Raw genomic sequence first — 22,524 nt, forward strand, 5'->3', positions numbered from 1 at the left:
AGTGAGACACTGTCTCTAAATAAAATACAAAATAGGGCTGGGGATGTGGCTCAATGGTTGAGTGCCCCTGAGTTTGATCCCTTTTACCAAAAAAAAAAAAAAAAAAGATTGTTTCTTTCCTCAAATGAATTGAGTTCTTTCTGATAAGAAGACTAATCATTAAATGCACTTATGCACTTATGCACCATGCCTGGCATATACTATGTACTTAATGGATTTTAGTCAAATGATGAATGAATAAATAAAGAGGCCTAGATTCTCTTAATTTAGCTCTATCTTGTCTAACAGTAGCATATGACTATTTAAATTCAAATTAATGAAAATTAAATTATGTTTAAAATTCATTTTCTTTATTATGTATTAGCCACAGTTCAAGAACACCATAACCATCTATGGCTGGTGGTTACCATACTGGAAAGGGCAGATATAGAACATTCCCATACTTACAGAAAGATCTGTTGGATAGTACTAGGCTAGATGATGGGTGGGGTGAGAGAATGAAAAGTGCTTCGTTGAGAAAACAGTGTAGGCTGATGGGTTTCATAGGCTGTGGACTTTTGAGAACATTAAGATCAGCCAAGAGCAATAGTGTATGCCTATAAACCAGTGATTTGGGAGAATGAGAATAGCAAGTTCTAGGCCAGCCCCAGCAACTTAAAGAGACCCTGTCTCTACATAAAAAAATAAATATATTTTGAATAGGGCTGAGAATGTAGCTCAGTGGTAGAGCGCCTCTGAGTTCAATCTCCAGTACTACAAAATAAATTAACAATAAGTTAAGATCATTTGCTAGATGTGGTGGTACATGGCTATAATCCCAGTTACTTAGAAGACTGAGCAGAATTGTAAGTCCAAGGCCAGCCTAGGCAACTTAGTGAGACCCTGTCTCAAAATATAAAATAAATAGATAAATAAAAAGGGTTGAGGGGTGTACAGTCCTAGCATGCACAAAGTCCTTGGTGTCCTTGGTTTGTTCCCTAGTACTAAAAAAAAAAAAAAAAAGAAAAGAAAGAAAGAGGTAAGATCAATCCCCTCTCATTAGATTTTTTTCTCGTACTGCCAATTCAGGACTCCAGAAACCACTTCCTGAGAAATATTTTATTGAGAAAAGGAAAGATCTTTCTGTTCACATCTACACTTCTAGGAAAAGGAAGTCAGGAGGTTGAAGGGGGAACTAAGGCGACTAAATTCCCTGTCATTGGCGACACAGAACTAACTATTCTACCGCGCTTTGTACCCACGATGTCATCCATTCTCAGGCAGCACTGTAAGGACACAGAAGAGTGGTGAGAATAAGAGGCCAAAGGTCATAGACTTATTAAACAGTGGAGGCTAGTCTCCACACTCAAAACATCAGTAGGAGCCAGGTGTGGTGAAACACGCCTGTAATCCAAGCTACACAGGAGGCCAAGGCAGGAGGATCCTGATTTGAGGCCAGCCTGGGCAACTTAGGGAGACCATGTCTCAAAATATATATATATTTTTTTAAAGGATAAGGGTGTAGCTCAGTGGTAGAGTGATTAGCTAGTGGTAAAGTACCTAGCATGTTCAAGGCCCTGAGTTCACTCCCTGATACCAAAAACAAGAGCAAAAAGCATTAGTAGGCTGACTTTCAAACGTTTTCCAACTAGGAGCTGTGGAAGGCAGAGAGATGTATAACATATGAGCTTTGAAGAATTTATAACCTAGTTAAAGAAAAATAAGGGACAGATGTGTAATAACTATGTAGCTACATATAACTATCTGTAGCTGTGTGTATATCTAATAACATAATAGCTGATATTTGTTTGTTACATTAGAGCTTAATAAGAACTTTTCCTTCTATGAAGACCTCACAGATGACCATGATGAATGTCAATGAATGGAATGCTGAGACAGAGGGCACACATTCTGGGAATTCAGAGCAGGGTGAGATCACTGCAAAATGGGGGTTGGGGGAAAGTTTGGATTGAAGTATAGAACCAGCAGGAATGTCAGATAGTCATGCAAACTTGATACAACTCTTGGTTTACTAGAAACCATATACTCCATTGCTTGTAGTTTTTAATGTGAAAAACCAGCCTCTACCTCAGAGCAAAGCCCGTCCAAGGAAGGGACATGACCTTTGTCCTTGGAAAGACCCACAGAGCACTCCTAGGCACATCCCCACCCTGCTAAGTGGTTTATCTACAAATAACAGGAGAGATCTTCTGCACCAGGTGTCCCTGACTCAGTCAGGCTAGGTGGGACCCATAGCAACCCCCTAGCAGCCAGCAATCAGCATGAGACAGGGAAATACCTGGGATGCCAGTGGTTTATGGTGGTTGATAACATGTTGGGAAACCTTGTAGTTCAGCATGAACACCCCTCTTGGCTTAAACCAATCAGTTCAAATGAATCACCCTCTTGTAGTAACCAATCACCCCTACCCAACTTGTTCCTGCCAGTGAATGTGCTAATCATGTTTTAGAGTTGTTATTTGATTTTCCCGCGGTGTGTGATGATTTGCTAAGAGATGCTATGATGTATGTGGGGGTCCCTGCCTTCTCCAAAGAATGTATATAACTACTGCAAACCCCGGGCTCGGGGCCTCTCAGCGTCACCAGTTGCTGTGTGTACGCGGAGGACCGAGCTAGCTCACAATAAACACCTCTTTGCTGCTTACATTGACCTTGGTCTCTGGTGGTCTTTTGGGGGTCCCGAATTCAAGCATAACAAATGAAATAATTGGAAATTCATTTTGTTTTCTAAGTTTGTGAAAAACCAGCCTCTACCTCAGAGCAAAGCCTGTCCAAGGAAGGGACATGACCTTTGTCCTCAGAAAGACCCACAGAGCACTCCTAGGCACATTCCCACCCTGCTAAGTGGTTTATCTACAAATAACAGGAGAGATCTGCTGCACCAGGTGTCCCTGACTCAGTCAGGCTAGGTGGGGATCCATAGCAATCCCCTAGCAGCCACCAATCAGCATGAGACAGGGAAATACCTGGGATGCCAATGACCCTCCCAGTAGTTTATGGTGGTTGATAACATGTTGGGAAATCTTGTAGTTCAGCATGAACACCCCTCTTGGCTTAAACCAATCAGTTCAAATGAATCCCCCTCTTGTAGTAACCAATCACCCCTACCCAACTTGTTCCTGTCAGTGAATGTGCTAATCATGTTTTAGAGTTGTTATTTGATTTTCCCGCGGTGTGTGATGATTTGCTAAGAGATGCTATGATGTATGTGGGGGTCCCTGCCTTCTCCAAAGAATGTATAAAACTGCTGCAAACCCTGGGCTCGGGGCCTCTCAGCATCACCAGTTACTGTGTGTGCGCAGAGGACCAAGCTAGCTCGAAATAAACACCCCTTTGCTGCTTACATCGATCTTGGGTCTCTGGTGGTCTTTTGGGGGTCCCGAATTCGGGCATAATATTTGGTGCATGTGTGCATGCATATGTGTGCGCATATGTCTGAGACAGGGTCTTGCTATTTTGCCCAGGCTGATCTGAAATTCAAGATTCTCCTGCCTCAGACTCCTGAGTCACTGGGACTACAGCTGGGCACCACTGCACCTGGATTCCTTTTATTTCCTAGAAGATAAAATGCTGACCAAAAGCCAGGCACAGTGGTGCATACCTGTAATCCCAGAAATTTGGGAGGCTGAGGTAGAAGGTTACAATTTGGAGACCAGCCTAAGCAATTTAGTGAGACTCTGACTCAAAATAAAAAATAAAAAGAACTAAGGATGTAATGTAGTGGTACTACATACCCCTGGGTTCAATCCCAGTATTACCAAAAAAAAAATAATAATAATAATAATAAAATAAAAAAAAAAAGCTGACTAAGAGTACTTGGTCTATGTTTTCTCCAGTTTTCCACCCAAATACCCAAATGAACAAAACATAACAAACAAAAAAACTCCTGCACATTTTACAGTGACTCTAGAAGTTTAAGTTGGATACTCTAAATGTAAAATGTTTTGATTTAATAATGCTGTGGTGAGCATCCTGTGGTGTATTTCAAATATTTTACCTAGCACTCGGGGTTATATAATATTAGTTCTGCCCATAATTTCTCCGGTATAGAACACATGAAAAGTCCAACCTTGCACTCTGACCAGGCTTGCCTAAATTCTCCTTACATAATTACAGCCACTTTCTTACCAGTAGCGATTTAGCAATGTTCTTCTAAAGTTCTATGCACTTTACTTCAACTTCCTTTAATTTTTCTAAAGCTTTTAGTTTTCTTCTTTAATATTTGAATTTCTTTGGCTTCAAGTTACAGAAACACATTGTGGCTCACTTAAACTGAAAAGCTGAATATTGGGAGGATATTGGATGGTTTCTATAATCAAAAGAAGACTAGAATACCAGCCTCAGGAAACAATAGGAGCCAGGGTAGTTCCAGAGGATTGGTAGTGAGAATCAACAGTCTTGCCTTGGTGGCTTGCTGAAATGAATGGGCACTCATTCACTTTTTTTCTATCCTTTTCATTCCTGTTTATCATTCAAAGCCCCAACAGAGGAGTCTGATTAGCTTAGTTTAGGTAGGGAGTAGGATAAGCTGACAGTTCTTTGGTACTGCACAGAGAACCCAACAACTGTGATCAAAAGAGGAGAGTATAGATAAAAGATGATTAAATTCCAGAAAGCTACCACATTCCCATTTTCTCCTCTTAACCTCTTTTCTCTTCTTTGTCTAATATCCATAATAGGAGTAACTAATGAATCTTCCAATGCTGTCAAAAAAAAAAAAAAAAAAAGAGGTATGTAAAAATAAATCCTGGGGCTGTGATTGTGGCTCAGTGGCAGAGAGCTCTCCTGGCATGTGCTGGGCGCTGGGTTCGGTCCTCAGCACCACATAAAAATATTGTGTCTAACTACAACTAAAACCTAATATTGAAAAATAAATAAATAAATCCATCTGTACTGGAATTTTCCCCAAAAAGAATGAATTGTGTTGAGGAAGTTTTGCTTTACCTGCCCCTGACTGTTGAACATAAGGACTAAAGGAGATAATGTATGCAAAATGTCTATTATCAAGCTTGGCAACAGCAAGGTTCATTAAATGTCAGCCCCATTCTCAGCCCTTCTATTCATACTCAGTGGATTTTTGGAGCTAGCTCACATCAGCTCATGAGAACAGATCATTCTGTGAACCCACTGATATGATGTTGACAGGTTGTAGTTGACCTTGATGGGAGTATTTACACCAAAGAAATTGGAAATTATGCAAATCAGGTCTCTTCCACTCCCCCACCCCCAGGCAGTTGTTAAACATTTACTGACCCCTGTTTGGCATTCTTTCCTTTCCTTTCTTCACAAGATGTGAGCAGAACTGTGAAGGACCGTGTGCCAGTTTGGAAATAGGTTCAGCTGTGACTGACAAACAAATGGAACATTGGCTTCCTAGCTGTAAGTTAATTTCTCTCTGGAAGAAACAAAGTTCAGATCAAGGCAGGGAGTTCAGGGCTTGGACATTAGCTCTACCTGGCTGCCTCAGCAGCCTCAAAGACTAGCGGTTGCTTCATGATCTAAGATGGAGGCTCAAGCTCCACATTTCAGCCAGTAGCAAAGAGAAGGGAGAAGAAACACAGGCCTCTTCCTCTTATGGCCACCGACAGAAGTAACCCATAACACTTTCACTCACTTGAAACGAGTTAGAGTGAATTCCTCAGCCATGTCTAGCTGCAAGGGAGGCTTGGAGATATGATGGGTACTGCAGGCAGCCATATACCCTGCATGCAAGTGGGAAGAAGGGGAGGGTGGATCCTGAGAGAATGCTAAGAAAGCTGGCAGCCCCTCCCCCAAATGGGCAGGATTTAGGAACATGTAGGAGAAAGGGGAAACTGGTGTTGGTGTAGTGGGAATAAGCATTGTTTATATCTGAAAGAGCTGACTGGAATAGAAAATTAGAAATACTGATAAATGAGGTTAAATAAACAGGGTGAAAGCCTCAGGTCCAGGAAAGCAGACAAAAGAATTTTTGTCTCATGCTGTGAGACACCAGAGGCACTGAACTCTTCAGTAGGGGAGCTATAAGATCAAAGGTATTTAAGCAATTTTAATCTGAAATTGACTTGGAGCATGTATTGGACAAGTGAGGAAAAACAGGAAGCCACAGCGGGGTGGGAAAGGAGATTGATTTCACAGTCCAAGTGGGAGGCCACTATGGGGGCAATGGGAGTGAGAAGCATGAAATAAAAGAAAGGGATTTGCTAGGAAATGGATTAGGATTGATGGTTGAACTCATAGGGAGCTTCAAGCTGGGGCCTTGGGACAAGGGCTCCCCACAGTAGGGTAAATGAGTAAAACTAGCTGATTGGGGTTTTAGACTGGGTTATTAGAAGCAGAACTTGGGACAGGGGTTTTGTTCAAGGGATTTAGTGGGGGAGGCTCTCAGGAGAAAGAGACTGAGGGGAATAGAATAGAATAGGAAAGGAGAAAAATCTAAGCAACCATGTGGGTTAGCTTCAGTATGAGCTAGTGGGGAAGCTCAGGGCTACAAACTATGCTCCTTCCAAGTCAGCTACACCTGGAGGCAGGGCTGGTGTTTTGCAGCCCTGTCAGGTAGTCATTAGTTAAGGTCTGTTCAGCCTGTATGCAAGAGAGGATGGCCTGGCTTCCATTTGTCTCTCAGCGATGTTCTAGGAGAGGGAGCAGCTATGTGTGGTTATTGTGTGACATTTCCAGCAACCAGGGGATGAGTGCACCAGCTGGGTAAAAGGATCTTGGTCCTGACAGCATCCAGTACAATGGATCCATTTTAGTTAAAATTAATTTGAGGTGGAAAAGAAATAAGGATATTGTTGGTGATTAGTGAGAAATTGGCAATACAAGATAGGAGTCCATATGAAAGTATTGGATATGTGGATATTGGGGGAGGCACTTTAGCACAAAGGTGAGAATGTAAGCCACAAAAAATGAGTTATTGGAAGGCCATGGATAGACAAGAGGGGAACAACCCTTTGGAAAGTAAGTTGGTCACACCCTGATGGAAAGGTAGGTGGATCCTTCCACCTAATAAATGAAAAATGCAAATCAGGTGACTGGTAGAAAATCAAGTGACTGGTAGAAAATCATGCTAGTGTGGGAATTGACGTCGCATTAGGACTGAAAGTCCAGGGAAGATGTTGAAGGGCAATGTATGAAGAAAAGGTTGAGGTGTTTGTTTTTTGTCAATTTAGGGGACATTGGTGGCCTCTGAAGGAATAATTTTCACAGCAGAATAGGGTAGAATGTCAATGGTGAGGGCTAGCAATGCTTTTCACATTTCATGCCATTCTGCTCTGACTAACTCTTAACTCCTCTAGGGCACTTTCTGTTGCAATTTACATGCTACTCATCCCGTCTTGACCTAAAGTTACCCTATGTTCTGGTTGCCTAATGATACCCAACAAATCTCCCAAGATTTAGTGGCATAAGACAATCCTTTGTTATAGTCACCAATCCTGTGGGTGAGGTGTTTGGACAGAAGAGTGGGAATGGCTTGTGTCTGCTTCATGGTGTCTGGGGCTGAAGCTAGAAATCTAAAAGCTGGGCGATTGGAATCATCTACAAGCTCCTTCACTCCCATGTCTGGCAGAGGGTGCTGCCTACTGGCTTGAGGACCTCAGTTCTCTTCTCTGTAATCTAGTTTGAGTTTCTCTTGCATGGTAGCTGGGTTGCTGAGAGATGAGGCATGAACTGTATTTTTCTCCCCACAAACCTACTCTTAAGGTGCTGGAGATGGAACTCAGGGCCTTGTGCATGCTAGGCAAGTGCTCTTCCACAGAGCTATACCCCAGTCCCTTGTATTCTTTTTATGACCTCACCTTTTTATGATTTGTGTAACTTCTCTCATACCCCATTGGCCAGAATAGTCACAGCCCTTGTTCTCCCAGAGGGAGAGTACATGGCCTTAGCCTGGAATGTTAGTCATATGACAAGTAGATCATGAATATATGGATCAATCTTTGAAAAATACAGTAGTCCTCACATACTGGAAGAGGATGCATTCCATGACCCCCAGAAAATGAATAAAACTGGGGATAGTGCCAAACCCTATCTATGCTGTTTTCTCCTCTACATAGCTATGATGAAGTTCAACATATAAATTAGGCACAGTAAGAGATAAACAATAATAACTATGATGAAATACAACAATTATAATAATACATTGTAATAAAAATTATATGAATGTGGTCTTTCAAAATGTCTTACTGTACTGTACTCATCCATCTTGTGATGATTTGAGATGATATGTTGCCTGTGTGATGAGATGAGTTGAGTGAATGACACAGCATTGTGACATAAAATTAGGTTACTACTGACCTTCTGATGGTGTGTCAGAAGGAGGATCATCTGCTATTGAGGATCCTGGATCATGGGGCCATGATGATGTTGGATGGGTAGTCTATATAGCATGGATACCCTGGACAAAGTGATGATTCACATCCTGGGCGTGATAGAGCAGGACAGCACGAGATTTCATCATGCTGCTCAGAACAGCACACAATTTAAAATGTAAATTGTTTACTTCTGGAATTTTCCATTTAATGTTTTGGGGAATAACTGAAATCCCCCCAAAAAATCAAAACCATGGACAGGGAGGACTACTGTAGATAACTGTGGAAGGAAAAAACTCCTTTGATCTATTATCTATTTTTTTCACATACAGTGCATCATTTGATCTTGAAGTAGCTATCATTACCATTTCAGGGTTAAAGAAACTAAGGCTTAGAGGGATAAATTGTCTGCCTCAAATAACTCAATTAGCAAGAGTTCAGCTGTGACATGAACTCAGGTCTCTAGTTTGATGGTGCTTTTATTAAGAACTTGCTTTCTCCAAACAGCAGATAAAATTCCTAGGGGCTGTGTTGTTTCTTCAATAGCCTGGCTTCCTCCATCCTCAGAGCAGCACAGGGCCAACCACAGGGCTATGTCCAGAGGTCCTGTGCTGCTTACTGACTGGTCCTGCATTGATACACATGGAGATTTAATGTGAAGATCTTACATAATTAATTTTTAATATTTTATTTATTTATTTATTTTGATACCAGGGATTGAACTCAGGGGTGTTCAACCACTGAGCTTTGTCCCTATCCTTTTTTTATTTTTTATCATGAGACAGGGTCTCCTTAAGTTGCTAAGGTTATCCTTGAACTTGTGATTCTCCTGCCTCAGCCTCCCATGTCAAGTTGCTGAGATTATAGGCCTGCACCACTGCATCTAACTTCATCTTTTTCATGGGAGCAGGTAAGGGCTAAGACACAGATCTTTATGTGGAATTCATTCTCTGGGATGGTAGAAGGCCAGGAGAAAGTTGCTCCTCATTTTACTATCCAGGTGGTGAGCAGGAAGCTCTTAGGGGGGAATGGGCATTGAGTGGGAACTTCCCAGGAGAGTTCAGGTAAAGCAATCAGACCCCAATCTGCGCAGGGAAAGGGGAAAACCGAGAGAGAAGTGGCCCAGATTCTTCCTGTAGGTTCAGCTCAGAGTGGAGAGAGGAGCCAATTTCTACCCCCCCCCCTCTTCAAGGCAAATCCCAATCCTAGAAATGCTTCATTAGGATCAGGGGGATATCCTGACAAAGGACAGCAGTTGGAGTGGGTGGGACGGAGCTAATCGCCATCAGGAGTGGGTGGTACAGATGTTAACACTTGCATAGGCCTCAAATTTCCGAATCCTGCCTGGGCCTACTCCCCTGCACTCCTCTCCACCACTACCAATCTTTTGACTTTATCTTTTTTAGAAACATCCCTAAGCTAACAGTTTATTTTGGAGATTGCAGATCAGGAAGGGACTCTCAAACCACAATTTCCATTTCTGTTGTAGGGGGAGGAAACATGGGGCTTTCTAACCCTTTGATGCCTGCAAAGTAATAAGGAGGGCTACTGCCTGTTCCAAGTCTACCCTCCTCCCCTGTTGTCCCACACCAGCCCTGCAGAGTCTTTTTAGATATTTTTTATTCTGGTTTCTCCCCATCCTTCCTTCTGCTAAAATATGTCTGTCCCTGAATAGTCCCTCTGAAAGTAGCTCACTATGGCTTCTCATATCACCTTTGCCTCCCGGCCTCAGCTTCATGGATCTTGGTAGGCCAGCCTCAACTGTATCATGTGTGAGTCACCCTTGCTGTTGTTCCTGCCCCACCAATGTGCCTCTTGTCCCACCTCCCCACCCCCCTAGGAATTACTCATGGCTGGAGTCATCAATCCCTCGGGAATGCACCCTCTCCTCCAGGACACCCTTTCTTCCCACATCCTTTATTATTTTGTTTAAACTAACTATTTTGTTCCCCCCACCGTGCATGTTTGTTGGGGAAACTTTGCTAAGTGCAAAGCATACACAAAATGAGAATGCCCATAATTCCACAATCCAAATAGAACTTCCGTTGCCTTTCTGGGGGACTTCTTTCTGTCTGCACAGGGTGCCCTGGTCCAGGCCTTCATGCATGCATCTTGTTCCTTCTACATGAAAGTCTCTCTCACCCTCACTCCTTCACTTGTCCCTCCCTCATTGTATGAGTAATCCATTCATCGTCATTGTCATAAAGGTCACTCTTTGAAAAAACTTTCCTATGCCCCTCAAGTTAGGTCTTCTGTTATATACTCATAATACCAGTTCTTTTCCTTGTAGTATTTGCCACATGTAGGAATTAACCATTATTTTTTAAAAACACGGAGTCATTTTTTAATACCTTTATTTTGTTTATTTTTTAATTTATTTGTTTTTTATGTGATGCTGGGGATCGAGACCAGTGCCTCATGCATGCTAGGCGAGCACTCTACCACTGAGCCACAACCCCAACCCTTAACCATCATTTTGGTCCTCATCTCTAATGTCTATCTTAGCCAATTGACTTGATGTAATGTCTATGACTGGCCTTGTTTGTTCTTTTGTTTCTGTATGTGAGACCCAGCCTCACTATGTCACCCAGGCTGATTTTGAACCCTTGGGCTCAAGTGATTGTCTTACCTTAGCCTCCTGAGTGCTGGGACCATATGTAGTGTCACTGTGCCTTGCATCTTCTTGTTTATTCTAATGGCCCTAGCGTCCACTCTAGCCATCTATATGGAAGACCCAAACATATTGTACCAAGATGCCTTCCTGGAATAACCATGGGCCTGTACTTAGTACTTTATTTATTTACTCAGGTCCTCGAGATGGATCCCAGGAGTGCTTTACCACTGAGTTATATCCCCAGTCCTTTTTATTTTTCATTTTGAGACACAGTCTCACTAAGTTGCCCAGGCTGGCCTTGAAGTTATGATTCTCATGCTGTAGTCTCCTGAGTTGCTGGGATTAAGGGCGTTCACCATTGCACCTGGCTTCTCTCCCTAACAACTTAAAGAGCACCTAAGGGCTCTCTTATCCTTGGGCAATTTATTTTCCCTTTGGTGGTTTCATTCTGTCTGTATCATTGCTTTAAATACCATATATATGCTGAAAATTCTGTACCCCAAGCCTCTTTCCTAGGGCTTCTCCAAAGAAGTATCCAACTGTTTGCTCACTCTGACATTCCACAGACATCTCCAACTAACATATTAAAAATAAACTCCTAGGGGCTGGGGCTGTGATTCAGTGGTAGAGCGCTTGCCTGGCACGTGTGAAGAACTAGGTTTTATCCGCAGCACCACATAAAAATAAAATAAAGGTATTGTGTTCACCTACAACTAAAAAATATAGTAAATAAATAAATAAATAAATAAAGTCCGGGCTGGGGATGTGGCTCAAGCGGTAGCGCGCTCACCTGGCATGCATGCGGCCTGGGTTCGATCCTCAGCACCACATACAAACAAAGATGTTGTGTCTGCCGAAAACTAAAAAATAAATATTAAAAATAAATAAATAAAGAAAGAAAGAAAGTCCTAGTATTTCCCCCTAAAGATGATCTACTTATCTTATTAAGGCAACTGAATTCTTTCAACTGTTCAGGCTTTGGGGTCTACCTCAATGCCCCATTTTCTCTGCATCCAGTCTATCAGGAAATCTTACTTGCTTTACCTTCAAAATATCTAAACTTTGACCACTCCTTACCATCTCTAATGCTGCCACCTTGGTCTAAGCCACTGCCACTTTTCATCAGGATTCCTACTTTCCTAACAACAATCCTGGTCCACTTGCTTCTACCCTTGCTCCTCCACTGCCTGTTTGTAGCAACCAATGTGACATTGTTAAAAACAAAACAAACAAACAAAAATAAATTAAAAAAAAATAAAACAAACAAACAAACCCACAGCCAAAATGCTCTTGTTTACAACTTGGAGTGAATACTAAATTATCTGAAGTAACTGGAAAAAGCCAGCTATCTTTCCTCCTCCTCCATTAGCTCTCAGATCTCATTTCCTCCCACATCCCTCTCACTTATGCTCTCCTTGCAGGCACATTCCCACCTCATGACGTTTGGGCTGGCCATTCTGTCTGTATTGAATGTTGACCCTCCAGATTCCCACTTTCTTTAAGTTATTGCTCAACTGAATAACTTCTCATTGAGGTCTTCTCTGATTATCCCCTTTAAACCTGCAATCCCCACATTCCCTCTCCCCACCATGGAATGCCTAAGCCTTCTTTTCTGTCTCTCTTTCTTTTCTTTTTTCTTTTTTTGGATCTGGGGAAGAAACCTGGGCCTTGTATATGTGAGGCAAGTATTCTACCTCTGAGCTATCCTCCAGTCCTCGAATTCATTTCTTGAATTCCCTTTGCCTTTTAAGGCAATAAATTCAGCTCTCTCCTCTGACCCCCACCAACACCTTCCCCATTCAAACATCTTTGTGTTTGGGTTGTCACTTTTGAGTGTCAGTTTAAATATCAGTTTCTAAGGACAGTCTTCCCTGATACCCCATCCTGTGTTAAGTCCAGTGCTCTTTATTCTTATGTCCTCTTATATGTTCCTATAACCCCTGTTTGTTAAGAGTCATGACTGCATTCTGTGTGTTTCTTCTCTGTCCTGAGCTCCACAGGGCAGGCAGCATCTCTAGTTGGTTGCAGTAACTGCAGGGCTGGTTCAGTGCTGGGCACATAGTAAGTGATCAGTAAATATTAGCTTGTATTGGTACATTCTCAGTAAGTTTCTTTTGATCTGAGTTGTCCTCAAATAGTTTCTCAGATAGTACATGTATTTGTTGTCTAATTTGAGTTGAAATTGTTCAGAAAGATACTCTATGTTTCTTTCTTTAAATCCCCAAACAGCATGAGCTTCTTCATCCAAGAAAATTTCACAAATGATTATTAACTGATCTTCCCATAAAAACATACCCAACAGGCATCACAGCTAAAGTAACAATCTCTAATATGATGAATATTTTTTGGTATTTATCTGCAGTTCCTGGATCTCACCCCATAGCTCTAGTTCTTCTCTCTCTCTCTCTCTCTCTTTCTCTCTCCCTCCCTCCCTCCCTCCCTTCCTTCCTCCCTCCCTCCCTTCCTTCTTTTCTCTTTTTGTACCAAAGATTGAACCCAGGGGCACTTAATCACCGAGCTACAAACTTTTTTTTATTTTGAGACAGGGTTTTGCTAAATTGCTTATGGCCTTGCTAAGTTGCTGAGACTGGCTTTGAACTTAGGATCCTCTTGCCTCAGCCTTCTGGGCCACTGGGAACCTTTGTTCTTTTCTAAGTGACAAGAATGATGTTGGGGGTTCTTTAGACCTCAAAAGCAGGCCTCCGAAAGCAGAGATTAAAGGAAGAGGTGCATCATGGTGTGACTGTGTGGTTTGCACAGACACACAGGCTCACCTTCTTTGGTTCCCAGAGAGTGTTTGCTGCTTTCTCCTTCCACATTTTTCTACTCTCCTTTCATCTGCTCCTTTTTCTCCCCAAGGCAGTCCAAACAAACTGGAATTTCTTTTCCCCAGGGCAGCCTCTAGCAACTCCAATCTTAAATTCTCTGAATTCATTTTGATAGTACATGATACAAACCTATTGCAGACGTCCTTCTGCCAGTGAGGGAGGAATGCAGGAGAATCTGAATTGACAGACCTTGCTATTCGTCCTTACTTAGACTATTTTATTTATTTGTTTTTTCAGTGCTGGGAATTGAACCCAGGGTCCTGTGCATGCTAGGCATGTGCTCTACCACTGAGCTTCATCCCCAGCCCTTTTCTACTTTACTTTATTCTCACTAAGTTCACCCAGGCTGTCCTAGAACTTGAGATCCTCCTGCCTCAGCCACCTGAGTAGCAAAGATTATAGGCCTGTGCCACCACAACTGGCTAGAGACAATTCTGTTGCAAGGTGAGGGTCTGATATTCTTCTTTTGCACGTGTACATCTATTTGTCTCAACATTAATATGCTTTTTTACAGATGAATAAATTTTAAATTATATAAGAAAAGGCCTGTTTTTGTTGACCATTGTCTCCTTGGGATTCGCTTAGCTCCATGAAGAACAAATACAAGATGCTCAATAAATATAGGTTGAATGAATGAATATATGAGCGACCAAGACTCAGAGGTTAATAAATTGCATAGGTTGGTCAGCTGGAAAATGGCTGAAGAAAAAGAGAGGAACGAGAGACAGGTAAGCAAGAAATGAAAGACAGAGACCAGGCAGAGATACACAGGAGAGTTATTTGTTAGACCTGACAAAAAAAAAAAAAAAGGCATCTCTTTATAGAAGAGAGAGGCAAAACAGGCTTGGGTTCTGGGATTTTTTTTTTTAATAGGACAGGCTCAAGAATCAGAGCCAGGCAAGTCCTAATGAGGGCAGTTAAGTATTGGGTTGGTATGAGGGAGTGGTGAGCCATTCTCAGAAAGGCCCTTGGGTAGGAAAGTGAAACTTTTTCCTTAAAATGGTGGCTGTCACTTAAAATGGCTGTTCAAATATTAGGCAAGGACCTTATAGTGGCCAGACAAGATTCACACCCAAATTCTTGCACTCCCTTCCTCCCTTCTGCTGGGGTCTTGCTATGTTGCCCAGACCTGGCCTTGAATTTGGTAATCTGCTTGCCTCAGCCTCCCAAGTAGCTGGGACTATGGGCGTGTGCCATCATGCCTTGCTTCATTCATTGCTAATTAAAGAGTTTGGTGGGTTTTTTTCTTGTTTGTTTGTTTTTTGGTACTGGGAATTGAACTCAGGGCCACTCAACCACTTAGCCAAATCCCCAGCCCTATTTTGTGTTTTATTTAGAGACAGATTCTCACTGAGTTGCTTAGTGCCTCACTAAGTTGCTGAGACTGGCTTTGAGCTCCTAATCCTCCTGCCTCAGCCTCCCCAGCTGCTGGGATTACAGACATGTGCCACCACGCCCAGAATTAAAGAATTTTTGTACTTCTAAATTTCTGAAACTTTCTTAAGTTACCAAAAGCTCTTTGTTACAAGAAGACATATTTTCTCCAAGTTTCATTTGCTAGCACTCCCTGTGTCATAACAATTATTCCAAAATTAAATACGCTCAGTGGTGAAGCATCCCTAGGTTCAATCCCCAGTATCTAGGGCGGGGGGAAGGGAATAGGTTTTTATAAAGGGCAATTTATTATTAATTTAATGTTAACCACAATCTACTGAGAATTAAGGAGAGATAAAAGTGTTCTTTCCCTCTTCTGACCAGGCAGGACTTTGTTTTCTTGAAGTTGTGTTTCCTAATCCCTGAAGGATTAGAGATTTGTACGTTTTAGAAGAAGGAAGGAGAATCACTCTGGGTGGGGCTCTAAGGCAACTCACCCTAAGTAAGACTTGTTTTTGGAAGGTTCTGGATAGTCTCTGAAGGAAAAACACGGGACAGGAGTTCACCTCTTTGTTGACTCCTGGACCTCTGAGGACTCAGAAAAAAGAGGCAGGGTGTAGTTTCTTCAGGGTATAAAGAGACCTGAGCCTGCTCCAAAGCAGCCCTGCAGATGACTGGCTGCCAGGGGGTGTGAGAACTGGGCTGGAGGCTCACCAGGCACTTTGAGAGCCTCAGCCAAGGCTCCCCCAACCCCAGCCAGATCAAGACTATAGAGAAGCACTAAAAATATGATGTCCAGTCAATGCCCAGAGTAATATAAAAAACAAAAGCAAAACCCCCACAACTACATGACCAAAGCAGTTAGGGACAGGCTACAGACTTGTGACTTCTCCTAGAAGCATGACTACTTTGGTGGTTTCCTCCTCCTCCTCCTCTTCCTCTTTTTCTTCTCCCCTGCCTCCCCCTTCTCCTCCTCATTCTCTTCCTCCTCCTCCTCAAATTTTAAATTATTTGCAGAGTTTAAAAAAATTTTTTTTGTCTATTTCTCTCCTGATTTTGCTGATCCCTTGCTTTGGTTATCAGAAACTTCCAGAGTGGCCTGAGATCAAGGGACTCCCACAGGCCTGGGCAGAGAGCAGGCAGTTACCAGATTGTTGTTTCTTCAGCACTGCGTATGCCTGGGCATCTTGTATGACCAAGGAGATTAGCTAAAAACTGTCAGACACTGGAGTTCCAATGATGGTCAGAGCTGAAGCCAGAATGGATGAGTGAAACAGGACATTATTTGTAGTTCAAGGGCTGTGGAGCAGTTATACTGATAAGAGATACGGGCATATGTGCTTATGTACACATTTATATTTCTAGATAGAGAAGGAACTAGGAATAATATGGCCCATGGAAAGTAGGGCTGGGCCTGCTTTTTTTTTAAATTTTATTTTTAGACTCTTTGAGTTCTTTTTTTTTTTTTTCAACCATTGAACAGATGTTATTTGTACAATAAGAATTAAAATGACAGCAACAATAAACACATCAGATTGCTAAATTCTTTAAGCAACAGGATAGCTGGAGACTGCTTTCCAGGAGGGGTGAGCTTGTGACCCATGCCTGGCCCATGACAGTGAGGGGCAGGGATGCCTTCCAGCTGTGGTGTGTCCTCATATCCTGGGGGCAGCTGGAGAGGAGGCTTAACACAGAGTAGAGTGTGTAGCGTACCCAGATGAACAGGCCTGTTGCTAAAAAGTTCCTTCATTTGGTCAAGGAGCAGCCATTTGATGCCTATGTACCAGGAACTGGGAGTCTAAGGGTAAGCAAAATAGACTGAATTCCTTGACTCTCCTACCTAGAGTCTAGGGGAAGCATGTCTGGATCCCCTGGCCCAGGAAAACAGGGGAGTGTTAGTCATAGAGGGCTGAGGACAATCCCCAGGCCCTGTGTGGTGCAGGGTGGGTGCCAGGGGTATCTTTTCAGGGCAGCCAGTTCCTTTGAGATTCCTTTGAGGAACTGGTCTCAGCTGTTTGAAGGGCTGGAAGGATTTTGGTTGTTCCTTTGTTTGTAGTACTGGGGATTGAACCTAGGTCACTCTGTCATACCCCGGGCCCTTTTTATTTCTTATTTTAAGACAAGATCTCTCTAAATTGCCAAGGCTAGCTTTGAATTTACAATCCTTGCCTCAGCCTCCTAAGTACATGGGACTGCAAGGGTGTGCCACCTTACCTAGCTAAATATATTATTTTATTTATTTATTTGGTACCAAGGATTAAACTCAGGGGCACTGGACCACTGAGCCACATCCCCAGCCCTATTTTGTATTTAGAGACGGGGTCTCACTGAGTTGCTAAACACCTCACTGTTTCTGAGGCTGGCTTTGAACTCATGATCTTCTTGCCTCAGGCTCCCGAGACACTGGGATTACAGGTGTGTGCCACTGTATTGGACTAAATATATTATTTTAATTTAAAATTTTATTTATTTAGAGAGGCCCTTAAGCAACTTAGTGACCCTGTCTCTAAACAAAAAACAAAAAAGGGCTGGGATGTGGTTCAGTAGTTAAGCACCACTGCTGGGTTCAATCCCTGGTAATAAATTAATAAATAGATAAAAAATAAAAATTATATTTAAAAAGTAACATATAGTAAAGTGAACTTTATTTAATGTACAATTCCATGAATACAACTCATGTGAAGATTCATGTAATCACACCCACAATCAAGTTACAGAACCAGGGCTGGGGATATAGCTCAGTTGGTAGGGTGCTTGCCTCGCATGCACAAGGCCCTGGGTTTAGTCCCCAGCACCACACACACAAAAACAACAACAACAACAAAACCCAGAACCAATCTACTCTCCCTGAAAATTTCCTTTGTAGTCATATCCTTCTTCCTACTCCCTGTGAATCCCTTAATCAATTCTCTCTCGCTCTAGTTTTGTCTTTCAAAATTTCACATAAATGGAATCTTAGTGTGTAACCTTCAAGTTTTGTATATATCAATAATTTGTTTCCTTCTTTCTCCTCCTCTTCTTCCTCCTTTTCTTCCTCTTCCTCCTCCTCCTCCTCTCCCTTCTGTGAGCTAGAGTCTCACTATGATGCTCAGGCTGCTCTTGAACTCATGGACTCAAATGATCCTCTCACTTCAGCCTCCCAAGCAGCTGAGGTTACAGGTGTGTGTCTTTTTTTTTTTTTTTAAATATTATTTATTTATTTATTTTAGTTTTTAGGCAGACACAACATCTTTGTTTGTATGTGGTGCTGAGGATCGAACCCGGGCCGCACGCACGCCAGGCGAGCGCTCTACCACTTGAGCCACATCCCCAGCCCCCAGGTGTGTGTCTTAAGAGGATCTTTTGCATGGTGAATATTTTTATTTTGATGAAGTTTCCTTTTTATTATTTATTTTTATTGAGATATAACAGCTGCACAGCAAAGTATGTAACTTAATGCTTTGACTATATTCCTTATTGCTTTGAAACTTACAAGATTTCTTTTCCCTAACCTTCTTTTCCCTTTCTCCTCCCTGCTCTTTTCCCTAATCTTCTCCTTCTTGATCTCTCCTCCCTAATCTCATTTTCTCTGAATCACTTCCTCTTTTTTTTTTTTAAGAGAGAGTGAGGGAGAGAGAGAGAAAGAGAGAGAATTTTTTTAATATTTATTTTTTGGTTTTCGGCGGACACAACATCTTCATTTGTATGTGGTGCTGAGGATCAAACCCGGGCCGCACGTATGCCAGGCGAGCACGATACCACTTGAGCCACATCCCCAGCCCCTCTGAATCACTTCTTTAAAAGCCTCTTGTAGTGGGGCATGATGACACGTCTGTAATCCCAGTGTCTTGGGAAGCTGAGGGAGGAGTTCAAAGCCAGCCTCAGCAATGGCGAGGTGCTAAGCAACTCAATGAGACTCTGTCTCTAAATAAAATACAAAATAGGGCTGGGGATGTGGTTCAGTGATCGAATGCCACTGAGTTCAATTCCTTGTATTCCCACCACCACCACCACCACACACAAAAAGCCTCCCGTTCCTGCTGATGGGAAGAATCATAGCCTTTAGGACAGGAGTCCCCTGTGTTTCTCCTTTGCTAGCAAAGCAATAAACCTTCTTTTTCATTTTTCTTAAAACCATGTCCTCATTATTGGATTGGCATCGGAATGAGGACCAAGCTTTCAGCAATATTACCATAGATTGGTTTTTCCTAGAAAGTCTTTAATGACAAGTGTTCTAATTTTATGACCTGTTTTTGTCTTGGAAATTGGAAGCCTTCCATTCTCTTGGAGAGACATTCTGATGCCCCTTAAAGATGCTGGTAAACAAAGGCTAGCAAGGCAAGACTCACAGCAGACTCCAAAAAGTGAGTAGAAAATGGCAGCAAAGGCCTAGATACCCTAAAAATCCAGAGAAGTGGGAAGGACTTTGGGTTAGTGTCTTTCTCTGACATTTACTGCATGTTTGTTAACAAAGAACATGAGCTTCTTGGCCCTCTGACACCTCATCTTAGAACAATAATATCCACCATGAGCCAGGTTGGTGGCATGCACTTTTTGTGTCAGCTATTCAGAAGGCTGAAGTGGGAGGATCACTTGAGCCCAGGAATTTGAGGCCAGCCTTGGCAACATAGTAAAACCCGTTTCAGGGCTGGGAATGTTGCTCAGTGGTTGAATACTTGCCTAGCATGCACAAGGCCCTGGGTTCAATTCCCAGAACAACAACAACAACAACAACAACAACAACAAAAACACTCAAAATAATAATAATTAGCAGCTCAGGAGGCTGAGGCAGGAAGATTGCAAGTTTAAAGCCAGCCTCAGCTACTCAGTGAGGCCCTAAGCAACTTAGCAAGAAGACCCTGTCTCAAAATTAAAAAAAAAAAAAGTTTGGGGATGTGACTCAGTGGTAATGTTACTGAAAGCTCAGTCTTTGCTCCTAATGCCAATCTAAAATGAGGACATAATTATAAGAAAAAGGAAAAAGAAGGTTTGTTGCTTTGCTAGCAAAGGAGAAGCACAGGGAACTCCTGTTCCAGAGGCTGTCATTCTGCCCATCAACAGGAACTGGGGGGTTTTAAAGAGGTGGTTCAAAGGTGACAATCTCTCTCTGGAGTTGTAATTTACTTGTTAATTTGGGAGAGTCATTTCTGAGATCTTCCAGTGCCACCCCCAAGTCTGAATTACTTCATTCCTGTGGTGGGTGTGTGCTCAAGAACAGATAATTCTGTCTGTCTAGAGGAAGAAAAGTAATCCTCTTCCCCTGAGATTAGGGAGGGGAGGACATTAGGGAAAAGGCAGGTTTGGGAAGAGGAAGAGAAAGAAACAGGTCCTTTAAAAATTAAGTCTCGGGGCTGGAGATGTGGCTCAAGCGGTAACGCGCTCGCCTGGCATGCGTGGGGCACTGGGTTCAATCCTCAGCACCACATAAAATAAAATAAAGATGTTGTGTCCACCAAAAACTGAAAAAAAAAAAAAGTCTCAGTGGCAGAGCAGCAAGGGCTATATTCAAAGTACAAGGTATTACATTTCCCTACTGTCAATTTCTGCGTTTCATTTCTATGGGAAAATGGGCAACAATATCTCTAAACTACTTCCTGCTGAGAGAAAAGGAAGTTGTTGGGGATGTCATTCTATTTAAATCTTACCAATTAACCTAAGCATAGCTGTGACTTATTTTGGCTAATTAAAATATGTTCTTCTATGTAAATAGTCTTTTTTTTTTTTTTTTTTTACTGGGAATCTAACCCAGGGACAATTTACCTCTGAGCTACATATGCAGTCCTTTTTGTTTTTTGAGACAGGGTCTTATTAGGTTGCTTAGGGCCTTGCTAAATTGCTGAGGATAGCCTTGAACTTGCAATTCCGGTTTTTTTTTTTTTTTTTTTTGTGGTACTGGGGATTGAACCCAGGGCTTTGTGCATGCAAGGCAAGAACTCTACCAACTGAGCTATATCCTCAGCCCTTGAACTTGCAATTCTGTCTCAGCCTCCAAAGCTGCTGGGAGTACAGGTATGCATTACTTTGTCTGACTCTATATGGAAGTCTTAAATGCTAGTGAGTGCTTTTCCACATCCTTTCCTTCTTCTACTGTAGTAACTGAATAGTTGTATCTAGATAGCAGATACTCTCCACCCTGGTCCTGGAGTTAGAACAGTGACAGCTCAGAGCAAAACCTCAGTGAACCCACCATGTACATATGGCAGGAACATAAAATAGATCTTTGTTGCTTAAAGTCACTGGGACCTGGGAAATATTTGTTACTGAAGTATAACCTAGCCTTTAATGATGTACCATATTACAGATTTATTACTAAGATTATATGAAATAAATTGCATGAAACTTCTTGGTGCATAATAAGGCTTGTTTTTTTTCTTCCTTTCAAACTCTCCCTTTTAAGGAGTCATGAGCCCAGGATTATTCTTACCCAATCTAGAGTCCTGCTTGAGAAGCGAGATATCAGGCAATCACTCATTCACAAAAAAGAGAAGGGGAAAGGATATAAAGCAAAAAAGGGTACAGAAATAGACAAAGCCAGGAAGAGAAACAAAGTGATAAAGAAGGAAAGACAAAATATAAGAAGAGAGAAGTACAGAGGATGCCTCCATCCAGACCCTAACTCTAAGAAAAAAACAACAGCTAAGGCAAACAGAAACTGTATCTATTTGTTTATCCCAACCCCAGGCAAACATCTTTATTATGTTAGGGTTACAAACTAGCTTGACTCTCAGCTCCTGGTTGTGCATTTATCAGTCTTTGCTCACAGTTGGCCTGCCCAATGATGGACAGCCACAAGGAATAAAGAGAGAAGGGGAACCAGGCCCTGCATCAAGGAGTTAAAGAGGGTTTTCTGGACATCATGAATCTGAGTCTTGGAGGATAGCTGGGAGGTACCAAGGGCAAGATTCACAAATGGAAAGAGAAAAACATGCAGGGCAGAAGGGCAGGAGCCAGGTAGAGGGCATGAGGAGCTGCAGTTTGGGTTGCTGCTGTCTTGATGAAAGGCAATGGACAGCAGGAGACAAGGCTGGAGAGAGACCCAGGGGCCTATCGCAGAGACGCAAATGTCATGTTTAGACATTAGTCTTTCCATGGACAGGCTATGGGAGATTTGGGCTGTTAAACAAGGAAGTGACAGATTTAGCTTCTGCTAAATTGCTCTGCTCTCTGGGTAAATAGTAGGTTGGGACTGCATCTCTTTGCATGAGGTGTCTTGGGAGTGGGCTGAATGCGCAGCCTAGAAGATGCAGGTGGACAAGATAGCCTCAGAACATCCTAGTCAATGCCGAGAGAGTGGAATAGTTTTATAGGCTCCATCTAGAGCATGTCATCCTCCCCACAATCTGTGGCTTAGATATTTTTCTTTCTTTCTCTCCTTTTCTCTTTCTTTATTGTGAAAACATTAAAAATCTTTTCTTTTAGCTCTTTTTTGATATTTATTT

At 42.2% G+C, this 22,524-nt stretch overlaps 1 long non-coding RNA gene across 1 annotated transcript in view; it reads left to right on the forward strand.

The window, feature by feature from the left end:
• The first annotated feature begins 5,285 nt into the window (after positions 1–5,285).
• LOC125617666 overlaps positions 5,286–22,524 on the forward strand; it is a 53,318-nt gene continuing 36,079 nt past the window's right edge. The window contains exon 1 of the long non-coding RNA XR_007348747.1: positions 5,286–5,378. This is a non-coding gene — a long non-coding RNA (uncharacterized LOC125617666). The remainder of the gene's footprint in view (positions 5,379–22,524) is intronic.

This window comes from Marmota marmota, unplaced genomic scaffold, assembly GCF_001458135.2.
Source record: "Marmota marmota marmota unplaced genomic scaffold, marMar, whole genome shotgun sequence".
NCBI classification, from domain to species: Eukaryota; Metazoa; Chordata; class Mammalia; order Rodentia; family Sciuridae; genus Marmota; species Marmota marmota.